Raw genomic sequence first — 6,000 nt, 5'->3', positions numbered from 1 at the left:
TGGTAATCTTGAAAACCACTCCATTGATTATCCATTTAAACTCCTAGGAAAAAGACGCATAAGGTAAGTTTCATCGTGAGCAAATTCCATGCTCATAGTACAAAACTGCCTAATGTGATCTTGAGAATCAGATCTTGCATCGTATTTGTCATATTTAGGAATCTCACAATGTTGCGGAAATGGTATCATATTCAAATTTTTATCAAAAGGATATGGGCATATATCTTCTAATGATTATTTCTTGGAGCTTGTCCCATTTTGCATGTCTTGTATTTTTTGTTGAAGAGTTTGTATTTGTTGAGTAAGGTTTGATAAGGGATTATCTACATAGTTTCTTCTTGTTTCTTTGTGAGTCTTTTTGTCACTACGCTCGTTTCTTTTATCATCCCTTTCTTTCCTTGTTTCTCCGTTACTTTCTTTGTTTATGTCCTCGTTATTTGGATCATCTGTGTTTTGGGTGTTACTTGTCTCTGCATCTTGTTTTAAGCTTTCCATGTTAAAGTCTTGTGGTAGTTTAGCTCCAGATTTTGCCAACATCAAGAGATATTTTTCTTTTTATTTTGCCAACAATTTTTCCATTAGCCTATCAAATTTGAAATCTTGCTCAAGGTCTCTAATGGTGCTATTGACTGCTTCTTCGTCAACAACGGTAAATCCAAAAGTGTGGAATATAGGAGTATCTTCTTCCTCCATTTGTTGTTGTTTTCTAAGTTGCTCGTGTTGGGCTCTAGTCAAAACTGGCATGCGATTATTTCAATGTTGTTGAAATTCCCAAAGGACAAAGTCAATAGGTGATTATTGGTTTAGGAAGATATGCTTTGTTGATCTTACTACTATTGTTTGTTCATTGGGATAAAGCGTCTCTTTGTTGAAAGGCACGTCTTTGTAGAGTTTCATCGTCAAATTCTGTACCACAGCCATGTAAGTAGTGACGAAAATGGTGTAAGAATGTCCTATGTTTCAATAAGATCTTGCAATTGATATACAAGAATCTTATCCTTTTCTAAGTAGCTTTATAATTGGGTTTTCTTTTCTTAAGGTGATACTTAAAAGTCATATAAGCATTTGACAATTCACAAGTTTGTTTGATTCCAAAGTTGGTGCAATTTTGGTTTTGATATAACCTAGGTTCAAAATAGGAAAGATATATCCAAGATTAGGAACCTAGTATAGATTTGATCAAGCTTCGTGATAGAGGATTTGATTATCCTGATGAGAAACTTGACAAATATGTTGATTTTTGCACTTAAGATAGTTGAATCGATAACTTTTTAAATGTTGATGTTTATAGAACCTTTTGAGTATAACTTGCTGGATTAATAACCTAGTTGTTTGAGCTACTTTGAAAAGTATGTGATGGTTTAGAGACAAACCTACTTCAAGAATTATTTTGATATTGATGTTTTGACACTTTGATTTTGGTCTAGTGTTTCAAGTGTTTGAAAAGCTTTTGTATTACCCTTTTGATCAAACTTTTTCAAAAATTTGTTGAATTTTTGCTCCCTTGTAGATGATAATTTTCTTCAATTTTTGACCATTTGGAACATGTTACAGACATAGAAGACACAGTGTTTAATAAACAAATTGCACAAGCAAGTACAATCCCTATGGCAGGCTGAGACAATAGTTGTTGAATCTCACGTGGAGTTTCCCCTGAGGCTACGCTATTCAAAGCAGATATTTAGATGCTTGACCCCACTGGCTCCACCCTCGACACTCACTTCTTTGGGGCAGCCAAGCACCAGTTTCCATGAAATCTCCCCATGGCAAACTTTATATCTCTACTAGGAACCATATGTATGTGAGCCGCTTCAGAGGCCCGACCTCTTGCGCCAACAACTAGAAGGATTTTGGCAACTAGTACAAGTGTTTTTTAGTAAAGGCTTCTGGTCATGTGGCCATACATGCGACACTTTCAGCTCTGTAAATACAGAAGGTTCCCAGCCTATAGAGGTTACGCTCCATAGGGTTTATGGGGAAACACAGTGTCGATATGAACTTATCATCACATGTTGTTTGGGATTTTTGTCACAAACACGATTTATTTATAGTGGATTAGAAGGACTCGGTATTAGCCCGTTTCCACTTTAGGTCATTCCCCTCTCACTGGCCCCCTCAAGGCAGCTCGAGAAAGTAGGCCCTCTAAAAGGATTTTAATTGGTTGAAAGTAAAGAAAGCGTAAAAGAGTGGGTTTGGCTTTTTGGTCACCCAATTAAGGGGAGAGCATATACCTACCACTTTCGAGACACGAAATACAAGTGTTCTTTTTAACCTTTTCAAAGCAATTATTGGCTAAATCCTATTTGGAGATCTTGCTCCAACAAGCATGGTGTTCATTTTAGCCCTTTTAAAAGTCTATGTGTAACTATTTTAGAGAAAATACCAAAAATGCAAGTTGCATGCTATCAATTCATCCTCTTAGTTAAACTAGGTGAACAAGATATGATATATTACTTCCCAAATGAAAACTTTTAATTAGCTAGATGATAAAATGCATAAAATTTGCCTTAAATGCCATTCTGCACACGCATGTTAGTAATTTGAAAAATCTGATTTCTTGGACATTCAGACCTGCAAGAAAATTTTGTCAATTTTATAAACAGAAGCGCTAACCTAACATATGCGCTATCTTTCTATTCAAAAGCGCTAAACTGTAGATCAAAAGCGCTAACTTAGACTACAAAAGCGCTGCTTTGTGGATACAAAAGTGCAATTTCTTTGACATATGCGTTAACCTATGATGCAAATGGGTGGACCTATGATACAAATGCACATAATTTAAGACAAAAGCGCTAACCTATATGACATATGCGCTAACCTATGATGCAAATGCACAATTTTTCAGACAAAAGCGCTAACTTGCATGACATATGTGCTAACCTATAATGCAAATGCACTAACCTATCGAACAAAAGCACTGCCAGAATTCACACATGCGTGAATCTGCATTACAAATGCGTTGATTTAACTTTTTATGAGATTTTTAAAGGTACACGCGAGGTCTTGCCCCACGGTGGGCGCCAAAATGTGTGAGCTTGAATTTCATCCTCAAAATGTTACCTGTAGTAAGTTAGTTTCACAAAATACAATGGAAATGGATACAGGAAATCCAAAATCCACCAATGAAACTACATGAAATACATATTGAAATAAAACATTATTTTACCTTCATGGCTTATGTCTCATTGTGTCCTAACTCCACTGTTCCTGGTTGCAGATGGTGCGCTCTCAGACAATGCACTGTTGGATTCCAAGATGACATATGAAGAATGGACTGATAACTTGTAGTTAACTGACACTATGATATGCAAATACTACATGATTATGCTAAAATGTTATATGATATTTGCTATTACTATTTGCTATTTGCTTCAAAGACTCACAGATGGATATGATCAATTTTGAAGACTAACTCTCTTAATTGAAGCTCTTGATTTTATAGACCTTGAGAGGATAAGATGATATGGCTCAGATCAACAGTCCTGATCAGATCTGTAGATTTGAATGGTTGTGAGCAAAGGTGAAGGTTGAGAGAAAGGGGGAAGGAGAAGACAAGTGTCACTCATCTCACCTTTGACTGGGTTGCTGACTGAGGGAATCTAGGGATGGTTGGAGGAAATTTAGGCATGAGAGGACAAGTGGACTCAAGTCATTCGTAAGATGTAGGGGGTGTTGGAGAGAATATAGGAAATGGTTATGAAATATGTGTACGTACACAATTTTCATTAAGTTTGGAAGTTGAAGATAAATGATGAATTAATATTTAAGAAATATTAATTTCTTTAGCCACATGTTGGATGAGTTGGCAAAGGGAAGATGAAGTGGAGATGGAGGGTGAGTTGGAAAAGGGATTAAATAATTTAGGAATTATTTAATATTTGAGACTATAGGATAGGAGAATAACTATTAAATATTAGATATTTAATTGTTTGGAGGAGATAATTAAATATTAGATATTTAATTAACTTGGTTAGAGGAAAAATTAAATATTAGATATTTAATTAATTAGAAGAATAGGATAATTAAATATTAGATATTTAATTAATTAGAAGAATAAAATAGATGAATTAATTAATAAAATATTAATTAATAGAAAGACATGAAAATGAATTAAATAAATTAATCTTTTCAAATTAACTATTTAATAGAAGAATAATTATTAAATAAATATAAAATATTTATTTAATTGCTTATAGCCAATTTTAGGTGTATACAAAGGGGCTTCATTGTTCCTTCAATAATAACTTTTTCTCCGTGTGATGCCAATAAGTCTTTGGCCAAATTTTTGCCCACACTGGGAGAGTTGTTATTTTTAGGACATTTTTCTAACTAATTGAGTTGAAGTTGAGGCTTTTCTCTATTCTTTTTTGGAATACTCATGGTGACATCCTTTAAACATGAATAATACAGGGAATTACCAATCAAAGGGACATTCAATGGTGAGAGGACACAACCATTTTCATGTAGAAATATGTTTAAGAAGAGAAGGTGTAGGGGAAGGGATAATCACCACAAAAGGAGAGCAATTATTTGATCTTCCACTATTTTCATGGTGTGTTCATCTTCACGATTAATTAAGGATTGAAAAATTTCCTATTGATTTGAGGATGAGTGAGGAGGTCTTCGAACCTTCGTTTTTGCTTTCCTATTTTTCTTTTGTTTAACAAATTTGTTCTATTTGGCATCTCCTCCCGGAGGCTTCTTGATAGAGTCATTATTTGTTGAGATCTTAAGCTCCACGAGGGGAAGAGAGGTTGAATCAAAGGGCCCAGACTTGGGAGCTAAAAGAGAAGGGAATTTTTTTAATAAGTGGCCATGGGCATGACAATCTTTACATCAAAAGGACAAGGCCCCCATATTCGAATTGTTGGACCCAAGAAAGGTTGTTAATGGTTATTTCAATCTCCATTGGAATATGACTGGAATGGGCTGGTTGAGGTCCATTTCCATACATATTCTTGCATAAACTACTGATTTTCCTTTTGAAAAATTCACCAATATACCTTCCAATAGCTTTAGCTATGAGCGTTAGAATATTTTTAGACCAAAAATTTAAAGGTAGGGCATGCATATGAATCCGCACTAGAATAGTAGTATGTTTTATTTGGGGGTCAAATCCAACTCTACAAGATTGAATAAAGAGTCTAGTAGTGTCGTAATGTCTTTTTTTTATTCAAAAGCCTTTGCTCAATCAATCAAGAATGAAAAACTAATAATACAATATCCATTACTGATGAACTCAAGAGAGTACTCTCCAAACGACTCACATTTGTGGCTAATCTAGGAATGTAGAAAGGGGAGAGATAATCAAAGACTATATATCTTACATATGAAGTCATGAATCTCCTTATAAGAGAGAAAGTCTTTAATTAAAGCATACTTGATGAACAACTCTAGTCTCCCCTCGACTTGAGGAAGACAACTATTGACCTTGTGACTAGGAGGGGAGGGATCAACATCTACTGAAAAAGGTCTACTGACATAGAAGCAAGACCCACAATGCCTAAAAAGTAGGGTTCAAAAAACATAGCCATGAAAAAGAGCTACAAGGGAGGAATAACAAAGTGATACTCCAATAGAGTTTCTAAGAAAGAGTGAAAACGTACCTGCAAGGGTATTTAGACGACAAGTCTTGTAGAGATCAAGCTATACCCAATATCAGAAATATTCATTCATAACATTTTTAAGCTTGTGCCTTATCAATTGACTTAGCATCCCCATCATAATTTGAAGAACTGGTCTTTTATTACATAAGGATTATGTACAATTTAGAAACATCAATCATACATGTGTATGTCATGTAGTTAAATAAGTCACATGTTTTAGAAAGTCTTATTTGAAGATGATTTGACAACTTGGATGTCTCATGTTTAGTTTGTCATGCTCTGTTTTTGTTATGAACTGCAGATTGTTGTAATAGTAAATTATTCCTAAGATAATAAAATATTGCGAGACCTTTGCCCATAGTTTTTCATGATGCACTATTAGATTTTCCAAGTA

This window comes from Cryptomeria japonica, chromosome 9 (genome assembly GCF_030272615.1).
Source record: "Cryptomeria japonica chromosome 9, Sugi_1.0, whole genome shotgun sequence".
Classification (NCBI taxonomy): Eukaryota; Viridiplantae; Streptophyta; class Pinopsida; order Cupressales; family Cupressaceae; genus Cryptomeria; species Cryptomeria japonica.
The sequence above is the reverse complement of the archived record's forward strand: the minus strand, read 5'-3'. Positions refer to the sequence as shown.